Here is a 27,044-nt window from a genome sequence, read left to right on the forward strand (position 1 = left end):
TGTTTAAGACAGTCAATAGTCATTTAAGAAAATTTCAGGAAGAAAATAAGTAACAGAGCTTTCTATTTATACACTTAAATACCATTTTTGGTGCTCTTTATTTCTTTATATAGGTTTGACTTTACATCTGCTATCATTTATCTTCATCTTGAAGAAGTTCTTTTAATGCACATCTACTGCAATAAGTTTTTCTCAGTTATATCTGAAAACGTTTCTATTTCATTCTCATTAAAATATATATACAATATGTTTATTGAATGATTTAAATAAATATATAGACAGAGTATAAACAGGACTCTAATTTTTCTCCCTCTTTTTTTTAATGTTCATTTATTCTTGAGAGAGAGAGAATGGGGGAGGGGCAGAGAGAGAGCGAGGGAGACATAAATCAGAAGCAGGGTCCAGGCTCCGAGCTGTTAGCACAGAGCCCGATGTGGGGCTCAAACTCATGAACTGCAAGATCATGACCTGAACAAAAGTTAGATGCTTAACCGACTGAGCCACTCAGGTGCCCCAGGACTCTAATTTTTTCTAAGCACTGCTTCCAACTGTGTTTTTATCAACCCCTTATTTCCCCACTGGATATTGGGTCCTTTACCACCAGACTAGATTCAAGATTGTACAGCTTGGTCATTAAGACGGTCTCATGTTTGGTGTTGAGAACAAGTCCTACCTATTTTTTTAAAAGACTTTATTTTTTTGAGAACAGTTTTAAGTTTTATATGAAAATTGAGTGAAAGGTACAGAGCTTTTCCTCACACCCCTGACTCCCATAATCAGAATTACTCACCAGAGTGGTACATTTTTTTTTCTTTTAAATCAAGGATGAACCTACATTGACACATCATAGGCACCCAAATTCCATATTCACCTAAGGGTGTTGTACATTCAGTGGCTTTGAACAAATGATTAATGACAGACATCCATTTTTAATGTCATATGGAGTATTTTAACTGCTCTAAAAATCCTTCAGGCTCTGCCTATTCCTCTTTCTAAACCCCACCATTAACAATCACTGGTATTTTTATTGTCCTCAAGTTTTACCTTTTCCAGAATGTCATATATTTGGAATCATACAGTATTTAGACTTCTCAGATTAGTCACCCTTATGCTGAAGGGTGTTTTTGTGGTAAAGAATTGTGAAATTACAATTGTTTTCTTTGAGCACTTTAGGGATGTTTTATTGTCTTCTGACTTCTTTTTCAGATGAGAGGTCAGTGGAAATATTTATAATTGTTCTATGATATATAATGTCATTTTTCTCTAGTTGCTTTCAAAATATTCTTCCTTTCTTAGTATTACATTGCATTATTTTATGTTTTGATTTATTGTTATCTTTCTTAACTACTAGAATCTAAACTCTATGAGAAAAGGGAATTTGTGTTTTGCCTACCGTTCCATCCTCCTTGCTTAGAATAGAGTAATACATAGTGGGTATTCAATTAATATTTCCCAATTAAAAGAAGGAATGAGCATTAAGGAATGAGGCCTCTGGGTCTGGGTCTCTGTTTACTTTATCCTACACTTGGAAAACTTAGATGAGATACAGCTTGTATTGATTTCAACCAAAAACTCTTCTACCAAATCATTCATAGAGATAACAGATTTAAAGTCCCACCTGATACACACAACTACCTATATTGTATGGGAAGAGAGAGAAGAGCTTTAAATCACAGAAGTAATTTAAAAGATAATTGAAATTGACATCAGGGAGTTCTGTTCTTAAATTCTTAAGACATTCTTTAAACTCTTGAAATATTCACCACTTTCCCTAAGAATTTTCTTCCTTATTCCCTCTTACTGATTCCCATCTTCTCCTCCCTTCTCTCCCCATCTTCAGCCATATTTCTTCCCTCCAGTTGCTTATTAACAGGAGTTCCAGCACTAAGGAAAGTAAAATATTTTTCATCTCCTTACAAATGAAAGTGGTGAGATTTACGTGTGAGATACATATTTATGTGTGAGATACACTGGATGCCCTCAACTCCATGTTAATAGTGATTAGAATGCATTTGCTTACTTAAGTGATAAAAAATTATCTTACTAATTTTGTTTTTCATCAAAATGTCATTTCGTCCCACTCTGCCAAGAATTTTTGGCGGGTACATCTAATTTTTCCATTTTACTATGGGAATGAGAATGAGAAATATCTGCTGTTAATTCATGGAAATGGACTGACTAATCCCAATCTGGGGGGAAAATCCCTTTGGTTATGGCCAGCATTTACTACTTTCTCATTAGATAAGGAAGAATATTAAACCCTGAATGAATTTCCTCTATACCAAGAGCAAGTAGTTTCCTTTGCCAGTTTTAAAACACAACCATTCTCAGGTGCCTGTGTGGTTCGGTCAATTGAAAGTCTTGATTTTGGCTCAGGTCATGATCTCAGGGTTATGCGATACAGCCCTGCATCAATCACCATGCTGAGTGTAGAGCCTGCTTAAGATTCTCTCTCTCTTTCTCTCTCTGCCCACTCATGATCTCTCTCTCTCAAAAAACAAAACACAACAAAATAAAACAAAACAAAAATCCTACTTAATGCAAGCCCCTTGACTGCTTAGTTCATAATGTCAATTTGTATTGCTTTTATTCAATAATCCAAAAATAGAATTTTATTTTTCCCACATTTCTAAAACATAAATGTGGATGATTATTGTGTGTGGGTATTGGGGTAAAAAGGAGCTGAATGGGGAGAGTAGGCTCTGAGTAGACTCCAGATTCTGAAGAAATGATATCTGAAGGCATGTTGGTATGTTTTATTTCTATTCCTCTTCCTTTTCATTCTCCTCTTTTGCTTCTTCTCCGTTTATATATTTTAGAAAGTATTTAAGGGCGAGCACACAATTTATATTTCAGCTGTGATTAGTGTCAGGGCAAGTTTTTCTAGGTAACTGAAGGTCTAAATATTGACAGATTATTAGGATCTTATTTCTTCTTTTTCCACAGATTTCTTAGAAACCATCCATAATTTTTTTTTTATCATGTCTTTCTTGTTTGTTCAAAATCTCATTCTCCTCCCAAAGTGGATCTCAAAATATGGGTGACCATAACAGGATAACAGGCTTTGCTTTTCCTTCCTTCTTCTTTCCATTTTTTTTTTTTACACTGGATAGGCCCCCAAAAGAAGGTACACTAAATTTCTGTGTCAACTGCCTTTTGAATAGTAGGATCCTTTGGAAGAAGCACTGAACTGGAAATGAGATGATCTGGTTTGAATTTTCAGTTCTGCCTCTAATGAACAGACTGACCTTGAACAAGTGGCTTAAACTTCAGGTTAAGAATGCTCATGCTTGTCCCTGTTACCTAATAAGGGTCAGATAATATAATGGCTGTGAACACATTTTATAAAATGATTTGGATTGTAAAATCATAATTGATCATGGCAAAGTCACATCAAGCCTGCATATATATGTTTTGGGGTATGGCTTGATGCTGCTTTATTTAATGCTTGCAAAAAAATCTGCTAACATATATTAAGTTGTGGAGGCTAAATATTAACAGAGAATAGAGTGGACTGTGCAAGCAAATGGAAGATTTACAATTCTGTATCTTTTCCTATAGAATATTTTGAATGCCAGAGAGCTGAGTAGATTTCACAGATTTTTCTTTTATTCCTTCCATTAATCCAGCATTGAAGTTCCCATGTTTTAGCATGAATAAAAATTACTGTATAATGTTATGTATACAAAAATATGTATACTCTACTTTATGGATAATTTAAGGGATTTTCAAGGGTAATTTTGACTATGTAATTTTCGCCTTACGTGCTGAATTTAGAACTTAACTCTACATAAGATTGGACTCCCTATCATCCCTGTGCTCTGAAGGTGGCAAAAAAGAGAACTTTTATATTACACAGGAAAATTCCTTGAAGAGAGCACATACATTTTTTTTAAAACCTAGGCTAGCCGTGGTTTTGTAAGGCTGATACGTTCAGGGAATGTAACACATTATTATCACTTACGTTTTTGTTTTCTGAGAATAGAGGTGTAGTTTTAGGACCCCAGAGAGAATCACGTTTGCATAAGTAGTGAATTTCATTATCTGAGACCTGTATTTTAACCACACCTACTAACTATGCTTTCCAGGTTGGCTCTCAGAGTGTAGGTCACAAAAGCCTAAACCATGCCTTCAAAGGCCAAACCAAGCGTTCTCCTATTAGAAACAAAAAGCTCCATTTTTAATGCTTTCATTTTTTAACAGCCCAGCGGGCTTTCTTTGTTTTGTGAGAGTGGGTAGTTCACTTTTCTTATGCTTAGAAATTATGCCACCCATTTATGTGTTCTCAAAGCAGGATTTGAAATGGGTAAGAAAAGACAAGCCATGGCTATTTTGGTAGAAAATTGAGTGTAGTCCGGAGAAGGGGAAGAAAGGATCAAAGCTGTTAAGTAGCTGGATGTGTCCCTTCCTTTGTTGAGCCTTGCCTCTTGGTGACCCCATTTCCCTTGAACAAGGAGAAGTTTCACACAAGCCTAATTCATAGGTGACAAGACAAAGTCTCTACCATCTACTGTAGGGATTCTCACTTTTTACATGTGTGCCCCAAAGTGGTGAATTTTGAAAAGTAATTGTTGGTTAATCTTCAGAGAGGAAGAGAGAGAGAGAGAGAGAGAGAGAGAGAGAGGCAGAGAAGTAAAGCATATCTCATAAACAGTACTGTTTTATCTTTATGACATTGTACTTCTTTCAAGAAAGGTGTGTGAATCTGTTCCTTGCTTCACTCAATATTATTGAAAGTAGTTATTTCTGTTCACAAAGAAAGCAATCCATCAACCTGAATCAGAAAGTTCATTTGAGGGAAAAGCTGCCCTACATAGAAAAATCATACGCTCCCTGAAGCAGCCTAGAGGGTGGGGTCTGCTTGTTGCCAGTGAGAGTTCCCTATTCGAGGGACTTTGAATCCTGCACTCTGGGCTCCTATGGACGGAGATGATCAACCCTGAGGAAGAAAGCTAGCAGCTGTGTTGCCTTGTGACCAGTTTTGAGAGCCACAGTTGGATGGTTTGCAAAATTTGGAAAGAAAATGCCCAGAATGAGATCTGAGTATTATAAATGGAAAGGGTTAAGAACAGATAATTTCTAGGTTCCTGCTGTGATCTTTGTCATAGCAAGCCTGAACACATTGGAGTTTTGATTCTCTGCTAGTGAGATAAAAATAAACTGTTTAACCTTTTAAATGCTGGTAATTTGGAGGGGTTTGCCATATTTAGTTCTTTCAACACATAAGCTTCTGAAAAGCTAGGAGGATAGAAATGGCTAACTAACTAAATTTGGAACCTTAAAAAGGTCAGAGTAAATCTGGTGCTATCCTATCTTTTTTTTCCTTCTACAGAATGCATGTTGCATTCCTTAAAATTGTGAAAAAGATTGTAAAAAGGACAAGTAAAGACAAAACTTGAACTGTGAAATATTGTTGTAGGAGGAGATAAAAAAAGAATAAAATGTCTCAGGCTGATGATTTTTAGTAGATCTTGAAATTGAACTTTCATAATCCATTGTTTCTAGTTTGAGACAATTGTTGGAATAGGTGGTAGGAGTTTCTTAGAACGTTAAGATTTCCCCCATTTTCTAATAATCAGGAAATCATTTATGTTATAATGTTCCAGGCCTCCTAATTTAGAAAAAATTGGGTTTCTTCCCCTGCGCCCACCTTGCTAGCTAGTGATAATTCCTAAGGATGTCAACTTCCCTACTGGAGTCTTCACTTGTGAAGAAAATTGCCTAGAACACCATGGGCACTGAGGAAGCATACCCAGGGCAACACATAATGACCACAGAGCGGGGACTGCTTTTTGTGTACAATATTTACTTTTATTCGGAGAGCACAAAAAACATAGAAGACATGGCTTCTTTCCTAAAGGATTTATAACCTAATTAAACAGATGAAAAAAAAGAAAAGAGATGAACTGAAAGATCTTTTCTTGGCAACAGAGATAAGAGGACTTTTGTTACAAGAATACAGGGTAAGGGAAGGCTCACAGTCTGTGAGGTAATAGGCAGAGCCCTAGGGCATGGATTAGCCCTCCAGACTCATGTCTGAGGCATTCCACCATCTACTCCATGCACAGATCACTTTCCTTTCCTTGAATAGACTCCCTAGTCTCTCCTGCTTTGCTTGTGCTCCTGTTGTCACAGTTGCTTCGAATGCTTTCCCTCACATTCTGCCTGTTGAAACCACTCCTCAGTCATTTCACTCTGCATGTCTACGCTAGAACTGATCTTAGTCCAACTTGTGTTGCTGTCACTTGCATATGTGTCTTTCCTTCACACCACACTCTGAGTCTCTTGAAGGTAGGATTGTTCTTTTATTTAGCTTTGTATCTCATGTGCTTATTGGGGTCCAATACATAGTGATTTAAATAAATGGAATTGAATTATCCATGAAGGAAGGGAATAACATCTCCAAAATGATTTGAGGGTGGAAGTGAGAGAATCCAGAGGTCTATCTGTGCCATAATGGGAAAACTGACGAGGAGGTTATGGATTCAGTGTACAGTCCAGTGCTGAGGAGATATCTTGGTGACACCATTCCATGAAAGACTGTGCACGTGGGATTCAAGAGTGAGATTGGGGCTGAGAAACACTAGAGGTACTAATGATTGGGGAATATAATGGAAGTTTTCGATGGAAACTTCAAAGGTTTTAACTTTAAAAAAAATGTTTTTCTTAAAGCATTCCAGAGGCAAATGGAATACTATTATGTTATTTCCCTTAAGCCAGCATATTTTTCCAAGTCTATGGTGACAGGGTTTTAAATAAAATTACCAAGAGAAATGACAGCTTTTTTCTCATGAGACTTGGGCTATGTCCTTTGGAAGCAGTAAACATGGAGGAGCAATGAAAGAACCTAGTTCACAGTGAGTATTAAATTTAGGTATTAGCACGTCTGTTTCCAGTTAATTCCTTTCTTGTTTTCTCTGCTTTATCCCTTTTCATGTTCAATATGGCTGTTTTGATTAGGCATTGATGGCCCAATTACAGAACTGAAGGAGCTGCTAAAACGTAGTCATTTCTTTTGTAACTTCTTCCTTGATATCTCTTCATTTTTATTACAAGATGAATGAAATGAAGTAACTGAAAACTTACTTTCTCTGGAAATGGTGATTTCCAAAAGTGTAATTCCCTAAGTTTCTCTTCCTTCTACTAAGAAAACCTCTCGCCCCTGCTATCACCTGCATCTTCCTCCATGAGTGCAGGAATAACTCTTAAAATGTTTTTTCTTAGCTGAATAAAAATAAGAGTAGGCAAACAGGAGATTCCTCTGGTAGAGGTATTCCCCATGGGTTGAGGGGCATGTACCTGGCCAGTCTTTCTATGTTGGTTGGTCCATTCTCTTAGCTTGAACTTCAAGGAAGCTAAGATAATTCTGACTGCCTTTATGTATTTTGCCTAATGAGCTGGCAAACTGGTTTCATCTTAGTGGGTTTTCCTTGGACTAACTAAAAAAGGATGATTTAATTACCTTTATTCTTTTTCAAATGAGGGATCCACATGCTGATTCTTCCACATGAGTGCTTTTTAATTTTCAACATAGGTCATTCAAATTGCTTCAGTTTCTTATGCATTTGGTAAAAAATCCACTCAGATTCATCCCCCCCCCACTTTAAAAAAAAATACTGTCTTTGGCAGTACTGAATTTTTCCACATTTGAAATCAAAGTAAGAAAATGCCTTTGGGATTTCTGGCTTCAGAGAGGAACTAGGGCACATTCATATAAGAGCCAACATTTCAGTAATGCTAATGAATTTCCCTTCCTAGAAATTATTTTCATGGCAGTAAATATAACTCTCTCCTACCTTGTTCCAAGGCTGATACCTATTATCAGTTTTGAAGGATTATTATCAAAGAAAAAGATTTATTTTGCAACAAAATTGAGTAGGGATGCGATTGGGGTGATCAAATGACTCCTGGATTATACTAAACCATTATCTAACTGTCTCTTATAATTCTTCACAACATACACCATTGGAGACACTGTTTAACAGAACATTAACTACAGTCTTGCTACTGCCAAGTGTTCTAGATGCATCCAGGTAGTCTATAATTAATGCACCTGCAGAGCTGCACAAAGGACTTTGCACGCTGTCCGTTTCAGTGTAGAGAGGTTGGAATGGCACCTGCACAATAGGTACAGCTCAGGACAAGCACAAAAAGGCCAAGTTCTAACCAGAAAGCTTAATTCTTTTCAGCATGGACTGATTAGCTTGAGATTTCTCTTGAAAGAGCAGTATTTATTCTATGAAAGTACAGAGTAAGATGTGGTGGGAGTTAAAAAGAGGATAGGGAACCTGGTTCCTGAGTACTAGTTGTATTAGTTGGAAAATTAATAGGGTTGTGTAAGGTGCACTGAGACAAGGGGATTAGGAAACAGGTAAGGGCCCAGGATGCTAGAGGAGTTTCCAGAAATTCTAAGTGATTATTTTAATCTATATTCTGCCCGATCTATATTTAATATAAAAAACAAAACAATGTAAGATCATTTTAGTTTTGATTTTTATGTCTAGTTCCTTGAGCTTTTTATGGATAAAAGCTCAAAGACAGCTTTTTATGGATAATTTTAAGAGCATTTATTTGGGAAACTCAAGGTAATTTTGTCTCTATAGTATTCTCCATTTATATGACACTGAATTTGTATAGGACCCCTCACATACATTTATCTTCTTTCCTCCTCATGTCGACCCTGAAAAGTAGGCCCAGAAAATGTAAACTACTTGCCCAGATTACACCCTTGGGAGAAGGAGAGTTGGCATTCGAAGAATGGGCCTATCTGACCTCAAAGCCAGTGCTCTCCAACTTCAACTGTACCCTTCTACCCTTGGTTAGTGGGCCCTGGACATATAACCTCTCCATTCCTGGGTGTGCTGCCATGCTCATCCTCCCTCAGGCTTTCATGTAAGTTGCTCTCTCTGCTTTGAGCACTTTCCACAGCCCTTCATATGCTTGGGTTCTTCATTCATTCAGATTTCAGCTTCTCCTTTCTCTAAACTGTCTTTTCTAAAACCTGCATTACCAACTACCAAAGCTTCCTATTTCATAACCTTTATAGCACTTATCACAGTCTCAGATTGTCATATTTGTATATATGCTGTCTAACTCCAAAGAATGGAAGTTCTTGGAAGACAGTGATTTTCCTTGTCTTGGTCACTACTTCCTAGCCCAGGGAGGGCAGAGCTTGCTGTGTGGCAGACACGAAACAATTATGTATGGAATTAATAAAATAGAAGTCTAATTCCTGGGAAGAGGCTTGACATTCAGAGTAGTGATAACCCATTAATGAAAGAGTTCATTTGCCATTAGAGATGGGATAGAATTCAAGTTCTGAAATAAAGATAAAATGGGATGAGAGTGAGGGTAAAAAAGAATGATAAGATTCACAATGAGCAAAAATAAATAATAAAAATAAGTACTGTACTGCACAAACGTTGATTGGGTGTTCACAAGGAGAGGATGGCTGTATGTCTTTTCCTACATCTGTTGGTCTATACACAATTATTTAAAATGTCCCCTTTCACTCTTGAAAGTGTTCCTGCTTAGATGGTAGAGCATGTGGTCTTAACTGTGGGCTCAGCACTTGCTAGGCAGTGAGGATGCTGCAGTGTGCAAGAATCCTGGATATCATGGAGCTTACAGGCCAGTGGAAGAGATGTACACAAAACCAATAATCCGCCAAAAGCAAGATCCAACAATGAGAAGTGCTTTGCTTTTTAGTTTTCAAAGTCCCTTCATGTGCATAATCTCGTTTGTTCCTCCCATCAATCCTGTGACGTAGAAAACGTATAATCACTTTTTAAAGGATGAGGAAACTGTTCCTGAGATGTTAAGTGACTTGGTCAAGGCTAATTAGCAGCAGAGCTAGGACACAAACTCAATCAGGAAAATGCTTGTTATTCCAGGGAGACTTCAGACTCTGTTCCAAAGAGCAAAGGAATAAGGAAAATGCTAATTTTTATCTTGCTTAATGAGACTTAGAGTCTTTCCAGACATTTTTGGAATTCCTCTCACTGATACCGTTTGAGGCAACTCAGTGCCACCTCTGCAGATTTCTCTAGTAGAAAAAGACAATTGTTTTGGAAAGGATTTCCTGTGTACTTATTTTCAGTAGCATTGTTTTTCCTTGTTCAATCTGGTCTGGAATCTCCATCTCTTCAGTGTACAGTACAAGCAGCAAATAATTGTAGCTGGGAGCTCAAGTGCTGGTCTCCAAAGATGGGCCCCCAGTGAATCATGCTTCTCAGCATTTCCACTCTTATGTCAACCCCTCTCCTTGAATCTGGGTGGGCCCTGCGACTGGCTTTGGACCAATAGAATGTAGAGGAAGCGATGCTGCAAGCCTAGGTAGAAATAAACTTTCCAGCTTCTTCTTGGGCCTCTTGGATTGCTCACACAGGGAGAAACCAGCTGCTATGTAACAAAATCCGACGATCTTGAAACCCTGATGCCGTGAGGAAGGAGAAGCTACCCATACTGAGAGACTGTGGAGACAGAGAGAGAAGTATAGGCAGACCTTAGCAATTCTAGCCATCCCTGCTGAGGTGCTAAATTTGTGAGTGAAAAGCCATTTTAGATGTCCAGCCTAGTTCTGTGTTCATTTGACTCCAGCCCAGCTGCCATCTGATTATAACTGCTCAAGAGACCCTAAGTGATAGCACTTATTCAGCTCAGTTGTCCCAAGAATGGAGAGAAATAATAATAAATTTTTGGTTTTAGCCACTAAGGTTTGAGGGTAGCAATAGATACTAGAATAATAGTACAGACTCAAGAGCCAATTGGTTTGGGTTCAGTCCTGCCACAGCTATATGCTAGCTTTGTGATCTTGCGCAGGGTACCTGACACCTTGTGCCTTAGTTTCCTCATGGGTAAAAGGGTGTCACGATAGCACCTACCTGATGGTTTATTGCAGGGACTCATTTAATTTATGATAAGAAAAGCAGAGCTTGACAATAGGAAGCATTCAATAAATGCTAGCTATTATAACTATTAACTATATGCCTGGATAAGTCTTACTAATCTATTCAAGTTTGTTTTTCTTAAATGCTTCACTGATATGGAGAGCAAAATTCATATCTGCACCCTTCTAAGTCACTTAGAAACAAGAACAAGTCCTCGGTTCTGAGGGAGCAAAAATTAAAAACCAACATTAAGAAGAAACTTTCTGTCTGAAGAACTCCTCTTAGGAGGCTCCTTATCTACAAAACATGGAAAATAATAATACTTACCACACGAGGTTGCTGTGGGGATTGAATGAATTAGTGAATGTAAACACCTTAAAACAGTGCTGGGCTTTGAGTAAGTACTCTGTATATTTTGTCCATTAGTGTTATTATTACCCTCTATCTCATACCTTTCTCCCCAAGAACTGCCTCAGGATTTTCCCACAATTCATTAGAGACCAAATGGCCTTCATCAATGTTCAGGCTACTGATTCCTAGTTTTATATGGACTGCAAAGCGGCTCCTCATGCTGTTTTTAAGTTCCTTGACCTCCGTAAGCTCTTTTTAGTGATGCTCAGAAGCTGGAACGGTTGAGTTTCAGATATAGATTGGAGAGCTTCCTTACTAACTCCAATAAAATAGCTCAGAGTTTGGCTCTCACTTTTAAATACTATGCAGATGGCACTGAACCCCAGCCAAACTGGCGGCAACTTGATTTCCTCTGGTGAGTGCTGGTGGGGTGTCTACAGGATGGCATTCATTCTCATCTCTTGTCCCCTTTCTCTCTCTCTCTCTCTCCCTCTCTGTCTCCCTCCTTCTCTACTTCTTACACACACACACACACACACACACACACACACACACACACACATTCATACACATGTTCTGTATTTTTCCTTTTAGCCTGAGTATTTTTTATAATGACATGGCCAGCAATAATTAATAAAGTCATTGGTTTCCTGTCTGAACTTGCACTTATGTTAGCTATCTCATCGTGTGGAAATTTTCACTTCAGCGCCAGATCAATAGCGTCCCCTTTGTGATTCCCCACTGCCAGGAGAGAAAATGTTCTCAAAAGGAGATCTAAGGAGCTTCCTACCAATTTAGAAGAGACAGAAGAAAGGACACTCTGTGCCAGCTGTGAAAGAAGCTCTTATATGCTGATAGGAATGTTATGAAATATCTGTAAATTTGGAGGTTGTTTTCTTGAGCTGTAAAACCTAACTGCATGGAGTGGATCTTTGAACATTCTTAAAATAAACATAAAGTGAGCTTTGATAATGGAACCCTTTTTTTTCTGTTGTTTAATTTACTGTTATACTACAACAGTATAATATTTTTATATGTAAAAGTGTTGAAAGTTCAAGAAAGCGATAATCAAAGTATATATAAATGTGATGCAGACATACTACATGTAGGAAGGGTCTGCAATGGAAAAATCCCTGCACCTGTGCATGATAATGAACCTTCCGGACCTCACACAACCTCTGGAAATGAAACCTTATCTAGTTGTGTGCATCCTTTTGGATGTCTGGATTGATTTTTAGGTTGACATGGAAAATCAAGTAAGGTTTTGGTCTTGTTCTGCTTGTGAAATCAGAGAATGTCAAATGTGATACTGTGAGGGATCATCTAATATGTTTTCTCTCATTTTGTTTAAAAATATTTAAAAAAATAACCATGCCTTTGTAATAACTTCTGTTCTACCACTCAACCCCTTTGTTCCTTAAATTCCCTGAAGGTCAGTTTCCACATCTGTGAAATGAGCATTATAATTTTTATGTTGCTGTGAACTTTAGAAACAAGGAACATAGAGTGTTTAGCATCCCAGCTTGCACAAATCAAGTGTTGAGGAAACAGGTCTGATCATTTTCTTCACAAGTGGACAAGTCCAGAATTATATTGTCTTCACAGTTCTTTCCTGTGTCTAAGAAATCTTTATGATTTAAAATTATTTCTTTAATTTAAAAAAAAATAAGTTTTATCAAAGTAACATGTGAGCATTGTAACAAATAGGAGTGGGGAGCATATCATTCAAAGCAACATTTTCAGGTTCATTCCAAAGAGGAGAAGTCAACCATTTTCATTTTTATATTTCTATTATCAGCTTTTCTTATCTTTTCTACTTATCATCATCTCTGGATAATATTTCTTTACATTTCTTTATTTCTTAATTTATCAACTTAATGTCACACCCACTGAACACCTTCCACTAAAGTCACATATTTATATCTGCATGTTGACTTCTCTCCTTCTATTTTTATTCTCAATAGTGTTTTATTTTAATCATGCATTACTATATATTTACATTCCTTTATTGGGTACATTTTTAACTTTAAAAGTATACTAGGACTCCTATGTCTTGTTTGTCTAACTTTTTTTTTCTCACTAACTTTTGGCAATATTTCCTCATTCCCCAAAATCACATTTTACTTTTAGCTGTGACATCCTGCATTCTACATCACTTTTACTTTTATGTGGTCGGAGTTGTTAATATTTACATTTTATTCTGTAATCATAGCCAAGAATTCTGAACTTTGTCTCTGTTGATCTAAAATTTGAGAACCTATATATATACATATATATATACACACACACACACACACGTGCATACAATTATATATATATAATTATAATTATATATAATTAGTTAATATATAATTACAATATATTATATATATATTGTTGTGACTTTGTACATATTGTTCCCTCCTGGGTCTGTTTGCTAATGGTTATATTCGCATCTCTTCAGGTCCAATGTCCCAAGCCAGTAGGAGGGGAATGTTGCAAGGATCAAGATAAAGTGGATTTTCTTTTCTTATAGCTCATCAATGGCCATATTTTGGTTTGTTTAATACTTAGTTTGAGAGCTTCTTGTCAAACTTTTGACATTCGATGATGTTTTGATTTTATTTTTTTTGCAGCATTTACTTTTGTTGAAACCCAAAGGTTATCCATGCTCTTAGTTATTCTTCTCCTAGAGCTACTCTTCACATTTTATGAAGACTGCCCTTCTTCTCTTCTAGGTTCTTCTTTCAGTCTAGCTATATTACCATTTTTCAGGATTGCTCTGCTCTTCCAACTGGACATACAGTTGCTGGAGTATATCTTCAGCTTTCTTTCTAAAAAATTTGAAGGGGGTTGTATTTTCTCAGCCTGTGAATATATGGAAATGTATTTACCCTCCAACCACTGTCCTCAATTGATAGTTTAGCTGGGTATGGAATTCTAGGTTGGGAATAATTTTCCTTTGGGATTTTAAAAGCATTACTCTATTGTCTTCTGGCCTCTATTATTGCTGATGAGAAGTCTAATGATTATCTGATTTTTCTTCTGTTTCAGTTATTATTGCCTCTGAAAGCTTTTAGGATTTTCTTTCTTTTATTGTGGTATTCAGTTTTTCAAGCATGTGTCTGGGTGTAGGCCTTTAGTCATTTAATGGGCTGGACACTTAGTATATAAGTTTAAAATGCAAGCTTGTGACTATATTTAGTCTGGAATTACATATATATTATATGTAATTTTTTCACTATTTTCCCCTTCGTTTTTCTGCTCTACCTTCTATAATAATTCTTTGACTTTATTATTTAGTTTCCTTATTGAATTTTTATTTTTTATTTTATTTTATTAAACATTTTTTAGGGGTCCCTTGGTAGCTCAGTCAGTTAAGCACTGGATTTCGGTTCAGGTCATGATCTCCTGGTTCGTGGGTTCGAGCCCCATGTCGGGCTCTGTGCTGACAGCTCGGAGCCTAGAACCTGCTTTGGATTCTGTGTCTCCCTGTCTCTCTGCCACTTCCCTGCTCCCTCTGTGTGTATGTCACTCTCTCTCAAAAATAAATAAACATTAAAAAAATGTTTTTTAAATGTCTATTTTTGAGCGAGAGAGAGAGAGAGAGAGAGAGAGAGAGAAAGAGCACAAGAGGGGCAAGGGGAAGAGAGATAGGGACAGAGAATCCAAAGCAGGCTCCACATTGATAGCAATGAGCCCAATATGGGGCTTCTTATGAACTGTGAGACTATGATCTGAGCTGAAGTCAGATGCTCAACTGACTGAGCCACCCAGACACTCCACCTTATGGAGCTGATGATTAAACCATCATTTAATTGTCTGTTTTTAGCCTCATTTATAACTCTTTTTCTACATAGAATCTTTTGGTTCTGAATATCAAGTCTGTCTAGTGTTCCAATGCACAGATTAACATCTACCTTCTCTATAGCCCTGAAGAGAGATTCTCTCAGTTCTAGTTTTTCTCCATTGTTTCAGTTAAAAAATCCCAAAACCTTCTATGTTATATTATGTGTTTTCTCAGGGAATATGTTTGACCATGACATGTGTCTGTTTTACCTCCTTAAATTAGAACTATGCCTAGGGGATAAAAGTTTTAACACTTATCCAGTTCTTTGAAAGGACATATTGACATCTAGTTACCTAAATAATAAGATTTTTACAAGGTTAAATAATTCTAATTTCTTTGGCTTTAATTCACAAGGCATGTGATCTAAACTTAATTTTTTTCTCTTTTCTCCAGCTTTTTGAAGCATTGTATTTAAAGCACAATATACCAATATGGAGCTATGAAACAAGTTGAAATATTTATAGACAAAAATGATTCAATTCTAGGCCTATATATCAATAATTAAAGATACATGTGAACTTATCTAAATCTATATATAAATAGTTTATTTTCATAAGAATTCTCACATAAGAATTATAATGTCTGACAAAATTGCTACCAACAAGAAAAGCCATAATGGTGGGTTGTACTGAATTTGAAATTTCATAAATACTAAAAACGAAAGGACTCCATTGGCAAAACCCATGTATCTAAAACAGATTAAATACCTATTAAATAGATATATGACTAGATTAACATAAAAACTGATATAAATTTATCATCTCCCATTTATTGTTCCTATTACTGATGGAAACAGATTTAAAATTGACATATGATATTGTTAGGAGATTTAAGTATTCTTTGAAAACTCAGTACTTTATGAGAGAAACTTTTTATGACATCTGAGTTAACATTTTCTAGCAATAGGAGTTCTGAGAAATATATGGTTAAATTTAACTTACTTCTTTATGACAGGAAGTAAAAAGGGAGATAAGGTGTTATCAAAAGTTTTAAGTTAACATGATACTACTTTCTCATTCTTTAGATTTTAATCCCTTAGGTAATCAGGTAAAATTCTCCAAACCTGAACTGTTTGGTGACTCTATTTTTCACAGCAAAGTTTCTAAGGATTGCGTTTTTGGAAAATGGCACCTAAGATTACCAGGATCTAGCTCATGCTTCTCATTTTACAGATAGCCAAGGGAGAGATTCAGTGGAAGTTATTGCCCCTCTGTTACCCAATAATTCAGCAAGACTGGAAGTCTGTTATTTAGGAAATAATTTTAGCTTGCTGCTGAGGTTACAGAGCAATAAATGGCTCCTTTCTGGATCCTTATGGTTTACCCAGCGCATTTATGTGGCCATTTTTTTATCCTGTATACTTATGTATGAGTTAAATCATCATGACTGTATCACATTTACATTAAACCTCTTTTCTTCTTCCCCTATTTTTTAAAAGTACTTTTTCTTTCTCTCTTTTATGATCTCTCTTTCTGCTTTCATTCCTCTTGTCTCTCCTCTCTCCCTTTAGAGGACACCTATGCTGAAGACAGTTCAAATATTTCTGTATTAAGAGTTTTTTTCAGGATAAGCAGCAAAATAATAATCTAGGGTTAAATATTTGCTTTTATTTTAAATAAAAAAAGACAGACTTATTTTAAAAAATTTTCTTAATGTTTATTTTTTGAGAGAGAAAGACAGAGTGTGAGTGGGGGAGGGCCAGAGACACAGAATCTGAAGCAGGCTCCAGGTTCCAAGACGGCAGCACAGAGCCCCATGTGGGGCTCAAACCCACAAACTGTGAGATCATGACCTGAGCAGAATTCAGATGCCCAACCCACTGAGCCACCCAGGCACCTCCTTTTTTTTTTTTAATTTTTATTAAACAGACTTCTTTTTAAATTGATACTTTGTAAGTGATAAAGTACCATGAAAAAATTCACATATTTTTATTTGTTGTATAAGGCTTAAATGACAGAGTCAAGTTCAAGTTTCACATATTTCACATATTTTAGCTACTAGAATTGCTGGTCTATTCATGTTCCAGTGAATTATAAAATACTACAATGAAAAGACTATTATGGTTTATTTTTTAGGTTTGACAGAAGTCACAAATGTCTTTCTCTTAAAAAGTTACCTATGACTGAACATTCCAAATATAATTTATAGAATGGTGTAGAAACAGATTGTAGTTAATACAAATAGATATGTAAAAACAAACAAACAAGCAAACCAACAAACACATGAAAACAGATATGAGCAAGGAAAATATACCCTACAGCACCCCTGGGCAAACATTGCCTGGGTCTGTTACAGGAGACAGTCCTGTCGCCATGTTGGGGGAAAGCACCAGAGAGCAGGAGAAGAGGTTGGTGTAGGAAAAGGAGCAGGGATCTTGCCTGGACTTGGGCCCCTGGCCACTGCTTCCTCTTTGTGGTCGTGACTAAATCACTGAAATGGACCAAAGCTGAATTTCTGCCTTTGAAAAATATCCAGACTGTATTATAATTTGGTGTGGATCAGTGAGAAAATATTTCAGAAATTGGATAAGTACAAATGACAAACTATATATAAAGTATTATTAAAAAACTAATGCTTAACTATAATAATGGAGCTAGAGAAAAAGATGAAGGGAAGGACTGCAAATCGAAAATGAAATTAGAGAAGGTAAAATATTTTTAAATTAAAGTAAGTTTTAAAGTAATTTTGGTTTTAGATAAATATAGATGTGTTTAGTCTTGCTGTTTTGGAATCAGCATAGTAGGGTAGTTCATTATAGATTTTGATTTATAGTTTGATTCAGTAAATTTTCTTGTGTAAAATCACTTCTTATTTTTTCTTACATAAAAAAAGGGGCTATTGGGAATATTTTCATACTTTTCTATAAAAGGCTTAAGTCTTTCTACAAAAGGTTTAACATGGTAAATAAGATACTGTATTTTGAATTGTAACTTTACTTTTCACTTTGAGAATTTCTAAACTAAATGTCCCTCATTTGCTGTGTTGAGGCAATCTAATCATGTCTGGCACTGGATTTCAGCTATTGTGGCTAACCTTGCTTAGACATATGGAAGTACAACAAAATTTGGTGGTATGAAATGACATTATTGTCCTATCTGCAAAATGACAGTGTGCCATTTTATTCGAAGTTATTGTGCGGTGGTCCAGGACCCAGTGTGGGTTCTGTTCGACCTAAAAGTAGCATCTTTCTGCATGGTTAGTAAGTAGACTTGGCCAATTAAGCAAAGAAGAAGGCATAATATACAAGAGAAAAGTTTAAATTTCCGTTTGCATGGCAGAACAGAGCTGCCACACTGCAGGATTCCCAATGAGTCTGCCTAGAATTGTGTAAGGTAGTGGTGCTGCCTAAACAGAGTAGAACATGTTTCGGTCAACGTCTACACTGGGAGACAAGACAGGCTATTTCTCCTCTTCTCACTGCACAGCCTATTTCTACGACACAACTCTGTGCCATGTGGACCACATTTGTTGACATGGCTGGCCAGACGCCTGCTGGCTAGCCATGTGGCTCATCCTCACTAACCACTTTATTTTTGTTGCGCTTCAACCAGATTTTATGGTTAAAAATGATATAAACACTATAGTAGGGGATATGCCAGTGGACCACTGTGCTTTTCCCTGTGAGGATTTCAAGAATAATTAACGTATTTTACCTCGTACTCGATCTATGAGGAAGCATCATGATATTTAGAAAAGGCCTAGAATAGGAAAGAGATATCAGAGAAGTGTAAGAAAATAAAAGTAATAAAATGGTAAGTAAATAATAAAATAGGGAGTTATAAAAGACATCAAGAAAGAGACGACTGGAGACATAAAGCAAAGGCATGAAATTTGTTGACTGATTCCCCTGAATATTTTGTGGATTCTTGATATTCCTTCCACCTGTCCTTCCCTCAGCACCCCCACTCTTAGTTATGCATTCATCGACCCACTACACTTTCTATTCTCCAACATTCACTTTCACATGAGGATACCACTAAGCTCCCATTATAGGCTATAACTGCCTCTTAAAAATCAACTATTTTACTATTTTTTTCATATAATGTAACCCTGTCATGCTTGTGTTCTCTAACATATATTCACATAAAGAGCCTAGACCAGAATCAAAGTCCATTTTGTGAACTGGCAACTGATAGCATCTTTAGTAACTTGATTGAAAGCCAAACAAAGAATAAGTGCTCAACAAATATTTGTTGAATTGAATTGAATTGAATTGATAGCATCTCAGAGACTAAGAACAGGTACAAGAAAGGATGCATCGTATAGTCTGGGAAGCTCAAGAAACTGGGAGAATTGGAAATATGAGCCCAGATATGATTAAACCTTAAGAGAAGACAGGAGGCTATGACAGTTTGCTTTGTATCAGTTACCTCTTCCTACATCACAAACCACACCAAAATGTAGTAACTTAAACAATAACCATTTTATGCACTCACAATTCTATGAGTAAATAACTTTGACTGAGTTCAGTTAGGTAGTTTGTCTGCAATGCCCCCTGGGGTCATTCAGGTGACTACAATCATCTGGCAGCTCAACTGGGTTCAGTGGTCTAACGTGGCATCACTACTCTGCCAAGCCTTTATTGCTGCCTGATGGCTAAACCATGTGTCTTTAGTAGGCTAATTCAGGCACTTTCACAAAGCAGCTGCATTCCAAGAGAATAAGGCCTAATGCATAAGCACTTTTCAAGTTAGGTCATTTGACTAGTGTTTTACTGACCAAAGCAAGTCACATGGCCAAGCTCAGAATCAGCATGGGATACAAGGGTCTCAGTAAAGGAGGCATGATACGTTAGGGTGGGTTACTATACCAATATTCCACAACTTCTGTATTGTGTGATAACAGTAGTATTGTTGCTCCGACTTCCCATAAAGAGAGTTGCTAGAATAAATACTTAAATTCTTGTCCAACAAATTACCCTTTACTTAGGAGCTCTTCCCAGTCTTCTCAATAGTGCATCTAAGAGTTCAATTTTACCAGCCGTGAATTTGTTTATGAACCTGGAATAATAGTGGCAGCTCTTTTCTATGGTATATCTTAAATTGAGTTCACTACATTATAGTGTATTCTAGATAGGGAAAATACAGTGGGGGCACTGTTTGAAAGATTTAAATCGGCTGCCCACACTTGTTGGTGTACATTGTTCCAAGCATATACTAAGATGATAACTATAAGCAAAAATTTGGGTCCTGGCCTTTGAAATTTTTCAATTTGGTCTTTTAATTGTTAATTACATAATTATGGTACTTTATCACCTAATCTGTCCAAATACCTACTACACTTTTTGGCATTATTTATATTTTTGCTTAGCAACCAATCAGGCATGGGTTGAAATCCAAAAGAGAACTATTGAACAATGGGTCCATAAGTCCAACAACTGAAGGGAGTAAATAGTCTTACAGAAACAAGTTCAATTGATTTTCATTACATGCCTCTGGGGGGCCAAATGCTTGGGCAGAAAATTAAGCTTGCTAAAACTAGCCATACTTAGCCTTCTCCGATTGAAGCCCAGTCTTTCAATTTGTGTTAAGCTACTATTGGAAAATAATTTTATTATATGCCAAGTTTTTAAGTGACATGAAAGGACAGATCTTCAAGATAATTCATAGTTTAGCTCTTTGTCTACCCCCAATGGGTTATCTGGGAGCCTGCTTATTCTACTATGGACTGGGAATATAAAATATTATAAATATAGTAGACATAAATTATCCATCATCCAAAACACACATTTTAAAAAACAAGACTATGGTTCTGCAGGCCATAGTTTGTGTTGATTTCTCTCCCCCTATTTTCTCCTTGGCAAATATTATTTACTGACAGCTCAATCTCAGGGGCTATGAATAGTCAACTCCATATGCATGCACGGTTCTTCCTAAACCAACTTATTTGTTGTGCCAGATGTTATTATGCTTCTTGAAATGTAAGCTTAAAAAGTGATCTTAGTGTAAGTTAATAGATAATTCAGTGAGCAGGTGTTTCATTGATGCGAGGAAGTGAGTGTATTTAACACATGGGAAGAATATGAATAATATTGTGGCCAGAGGGCAGACTGTGATAGATTTTGAAAATGGCTCCAATTCTTCACCTTACCCTGTCTCTATACTTTTTGGGATGTGACTTTGCAGTTCCTTCTCTCAAAAGGTAGAGCCTCTTTCCCTGCCCTTTAAATCTAGACTGGCCTTGTGACTTGCTTTGGCAGTAGAATGCAGGACATATGTCTGTGTGCCAGTGCAAGCTTAAGTCTCAAGTGACTTTGCACACATCCTCTTTTTGTTGGGTTCCCTTTTCCATGGGAATAGTATGGGATAACCTGCTGAGTGATGAGACCACATGAGACAGAACTGAGTCATCCTGGCCAAGGCTAGCCTAGACTAGTCGGTGCTTAGCTAACCTGTCAACTCAGACTCGTAAGCAAACCCAGAAAAGATCATTCAGGCTTAGCTTGGATGCTTATCAGTAGTTAACCCACAGACTTATGAGAAATAATGAATGGTTGTTTTAAACTGCGTAGATTTGAGGTATTGTACAACAATAGATAACTGACATACCCTTCATTTACTCTAGCTCATCTGAAAAGCACTTTTCTTTAGGGCCTTCTATAAAAGGTCAACAGAGGAGGAATGCAGGATGCTTTCTGGCAGCTGTTGAAGTTTCATTAGATCTCATCATTTTTGTTACCTATTGTATTTATAAATATAGAACAATAAAAATTTAGGACAAATATAGTATTTGTACCCATTCCTATTTTAAGACTCAGCTTTCTAGGAAAATTAAGAAAAAATTATAATGGTTCTGATATCCTGGGTGGGTGGTCTGTAATGATGGATACCAATTATGTATTCTGCACCCCCCCTCCTCAACACACATCAAGCTTACAGAATATGTTTAATTTCTACTTTCATCTCTTCCTACCATCTTCCAGTGTCCCCATGACTCCTGTACTTTATTCATGCGTGAAATATTCACTGGGTACTTATGTTCCAGAGATATAGGATATAGCAATGAAGAAATTAAAGCCATTGTCCTCAAAGAGCCTGCATGGGAGTATAAGGGGCAATCAATAAACAAAATATTAATCTCTACTACGTTGGATGATGGTAAGTGCTCTGCATGAAAATGAAGCAGGAATAGAGAATTATTGATATGCTATTTTATATAAGAAGGCTTCCCTAATAAGGAGAAATTGGAGGAGAGAGCTGAATGCAGTGAGGAAACAAGCCATGCGGATATAATGGGGGTAAAAGTTCTCTAAGCAGAGAGGAGACCATGCAAATGAACTGAGGAAGAAGTACATTTGAAGACTATTTAGGAACTCAGTGTGGCTGGTAAAGAGTCAGCTAGGGAGAGTGGTAGAAGGTGGAGTTAAAGAGGCAGCAGGGGCTAGATCATGAAGATCTTTGAGGTTGTAAATACTATAAGCTTTATCTACAAGGAGATAGAGGATCATTTGGAGTTCTTGCAATACTTGACTGCCTGCAGTTTTCCTAACTATGTTGGTCCAGGCTTAGTGTGTGTGTGTGTGTGTGTGTGTGAGTTCACATTTTCTCTGGTATAATTGGCTGCTACCTTCTCCAACTATTTTGTCCACACCCCTACTTATCAATTGAAACCTAGCTTAACTATCACCTGCCTTGAGGAGTCTTTTCAGATTTCACTAGGAATTTACTTTTTTCTCTATTTTCCCTAGAAGATATATATTTTTTTCATCCAAATTGGGATGCATTTGAGATTGAAAGGATGCTCTCTCAATAATTACATCAAGACAACAGATTTAACTGGGATATCCTGGGTAAATAAGGATGCATGTTTACTTTATTTTAATGGTCATGTGACACTTCAATTATGGTTCATATGTCTGTGACTTCCACAGAACCAGTATTCTTTTGTCTCTGAGAGTCCCAGACCTATGTAGAGTCAGACATATGATACATTTTAGCAAATGGTTTTCAACCAAAAAATTGTGTTGTTTTTTTAAAATTCTTTTTAATGTTTATTTATTTTTGAGAGAGAGAGAGAGCGAGCACGTGTGGGGGAGGGGCATAGAGAGAGGGAGACGCAGAATTGGAAGCAGGCTCCAGGCTCTGGGCTGTCAGCACAGAGCCCAACATGGGGCTTGAACTCATAGACTGCAAGATCATGACCTGAGCCGAAGTTGGGTGCTTAACTGACTGAGCCACCCAGGTGCCCCAAAATTGTGTTGAGTTTTAAACATGCCTTTTGCTGTGGTTGTTATGTTAAATTTATAATTTTTTGTTTCTTTCTTTCTTCCTTCCTTCCTTCCTCCTTTCCTCCACCTTCTTTTTTCTTTTTCTTTCTTTCTTTCTCTCTCTCTCTCTCTCTCTCTCTCTCTCTCTGCTGTCCATTTCTGGCAAAGGCTTATGTTTTCCATTCCATTGACGTCAGCATCAGGGTTGGCTCTGTGACTCACAGTGTCCCTGTCTCTAAGATGACTATATGGCTACACCCTGTTGAACTGAAAATGGGCAGAGGAGTTGCTTTGACCAATGAAACATGAGTGGAAATGAGTCCAGGTGACCAGTTGTTCCAGTTTATTGGGATTGGAGGAATTCCTAGGATGTGCCTCTCTTGGTTTTAAAACCACAACAGTTCAGGCAAACCATCCTGGTTTACCTGAGACTGAAGGATTCCTAGGATGTGGAAATCGCAGTGCTAAAATACAGCCAGTACTGGACAAAGCCCAAACTGGTCACTCTAGAAGTGACATGTGTCTGGTTCCTCCATTTTCTTTTCCCTCTGGCACAAGATCAGCAACATTCCAAAGAGAGGATGCTCCATCAGGCTGTGTCTTAGATTGAAGAAACGTGCAGCAGGGTCATGGCTAATGTTATTGGACAGTTAATAAGGGCAAAGAAATAAACCATTGTTTTTGTAAGTCACTAAGATTTTGGGATCATTTGTTAATGTGGCATAACTAAGTCCAAACTATTGGTTATCTCTCCTTGGGTATACTTTTAAATGTTTGTTTGCCCCATGTAAATTTTAAATATTTGAGATAAGATACTTCATACTTTTCTTTAAATCCCATATAACACTTAGCAGAATACCTCTAATATGCCAGATTTTGGTAAATATTTGATTAATTATTAATTACACTACAATCCTCTCAACATCTGTACACTGAGGAACATTATTGTTTAACTCAGAATAATAGGGTATTTGTGTGTCATATGAGTAAATGCTGCTGGTTGCAGACAGGTCTGGAAATCCAGGCTGCAGTCTCTTTGTGACAGTTTCCCAGAGAAAATGTGCAATGGGTTTGATAAAACATTTTTTTCTACTCTTCCATATTTGCCCTAGCTAGGATCTTTTGGATTATTTGGCCAAATTGAAGTCCGGCAGTTTCCTTCTGGTTAAACAGAAGAGCCATCAATAATTTGCTAGGGAAATGAAGGGTCAGTCTCCGGGTGGGTGCCGGTTTTTGCAGCATTTATGTGTCATAGTCAATCACAGTGAAGTCATTGCATCCCACACACTGCCAGCCTCCTCTGGTAACTGATGAGGCACTTTTGGTAATAGCATTCTCATTTCCAGACATTGCCTATTTTATCATTTGCAACTATAGGATATTTTTGACATCCTTGTTTCTTTATGTAAGATCACAGTGACTTTATGTCAGTAAATTTGTCAGTGCACATTGGTCAGCTGTGACAGGAAAAGCACTAAATGGATGTGATTCAATTTTAAATATAATTAATAAATTACTGAGAAATATTTCTATTATGAATACACTTATGTTTTGACAAATACTCTATTTAATCCATGTGCTCAAAAAAGAGCTACTGTCAAATGAATTTTTTTATAGGAAGACAAAATAGTTATTAGGATTATTATGAAGCTGATTTAATGACAAGTGTTTATTTTAAATAATGTTGTCTTCTATCTAAATTATGAATATCAAACATACAAACACATATTAGGTCTGTTTAATTACCTGCTATACTTCATTATTATAGCAAAGCAGAGTGTTATAGGGAATTTGCTCTTTGCTTAGTTACAGTAGACTGAAAGGTAAATTTTTTTTTTTAATTTTTTTTTCAACGTTTTTTATTTATTTTTGGGACAGAGAGAGACAGAGCATGAATGGGGAGGGGCAGAGAGAGAGGGAGACACAGAATCGGAAACAGGCTCCAGGCTCCGAGCCATCAGCCCAGAGCCTGACGTGGGGCTCGAACTCACAGACCGAGAGATCGTGACCTGGCTGAAGTCAGACGCTTAACCGACTGCACCATCCAGGCGCCCCATAAATTTTTAAAAATTTCTAGTTTTTATGGAAGAACTGAGACCAGAGAAATTAAGTAATTTTCTCTAAGTCACCCAGCAAGTAAGAGGTATATACAGGATTTGAATTATATATGAATAGCATCAAGGATTTTTACCTGGTGTCTTTCTACCTTCTGCCTAATTCGAGAAGACTGAGATGATCCTTTCTGCACCTGCTGGGATAGCCATAGCCTGTCTGGATTTCCCATGCAATCCCTTTGCCACACTTGCCCACTTTGAGTTTCTCAGATGCTTACCACTGGAATTTTCCACACTTAATTTATTTTATCCTGCCTATCTCTATTCTGCCCTTCAAGCCCTCCTTGGTTTGTCCAGCTCTGCTCTCAATCAGGTTTCAGACAATGTGGGATATAAGGATGGGTTTTTCTTGGTTACTCCTGGCTTTAAAAGAACTACCTCAAACATAACTTCGTCCTTTTGTGCCATAAGTACCAAATCAAGGCATTCAGAAGTAGGATTTCTTCCCACTGAGGAAATACACACGCATGCGCGCCACGTGCGTGGGTGTCTATAATCTCAATTTGTCACTCATAGAGTGCCATATTACAGAAATCATTCCTTTCTAGTACCTAACGAATTAGGATGAACCTTCAGAGAAACAAAATCAGAAGAGTTTTTAAAAATTTTCTTTGAGTTTCTCCCAGGGATGCTATGTACAGTTGAGCAAATTGTGCATTTCACACCTCTAGAGGACACCATCCACGTTTTCAATATCGCATATTTGTGTATTGATTAACAGCTATTTTAAGGTAAATGACAGTGAAGCATCTTGAGGAAGCTGCAGTTTTCCTCAAATCTCACAAGGGCACATTTAGACTGCCTGCTTGTTTCTAGAAGGAAGAATCATGGAAATAAAGGAAAGCCTTTAGACTTGCTTTTCATACCTCTTCCTAATAACCACATAATTTTAGTGAATATGAGTACTTTAAAAAAATATAGTGCTGTGAGGCTTTGAGAAGTAAAATATTTTGGGCCGGATTAATGCATCTGTATATTATGGGGGCCTGGTAAGTAAAGCCTTGGAGATATAAATGGTCTGGGTCTACCTAGAAGACAGACAGAGTGACCTGTGTTTGGGCAATTCTTGAGATAACTGGATTCTTCTATAGAAGAAGAAATGTACGTACTAAACAAAAGAAACATGTGACAGAAAAATTGTTCAGCAAATATCTGTTATAGCTCCTGGGTGTGTGTGTGTGTGTGTGTGTGTGTGTGTGTGTGCGCACGCGTGGCTCCAATGACTACTTATGTAAAGGATTTAACTTTAGATATGGCCATTGAAGATGAGAGGATCCTGTTCTGACTTTTTCTACTTTATTCACAGAACTGAAATAAAATTAGTGTTGTGAACCAAAGCTTTATTTTAGGGATAACTTCCTTACATTCCATGTTAAGTAGATTAAACAAAATGATCAGAAAACTTTAAACAGTTTTTTTTTTTCCTTCCTTTGAGGTCAATACTAGGTTTGCCCAGTGGTCAGCTTTGCAAGCCATCTCACTCCTATTTTAATGGGCACATAAAGATCATTATATTAAAATTAATTCCCATCAGGGTTTCCAAGTATTCTACCCCCAGTTGAGATTTTAGGAAAGCTGTGGTATTCAGAGGTTGAGAAGAAACCCAAAGAAATCATTATATCAGGTTAGAGTTAAGAGATTTTCACACAGGAAAA

This window comes from Panthera tigris, chromosome B4 (assembly GCF_018350195.1).
Source record: "Panthera tigris isolate Pti1 chromosome B4, P.tigris_Pti1_mat1.1, whole genome shotgun sequence".
Taxonomy (NCBI): domain Eukaryota; kingdom Metazoa; phylum Chordata; class Mammalia; order Carnivora; family Felidae; genus Panthera; species Panthera tigris.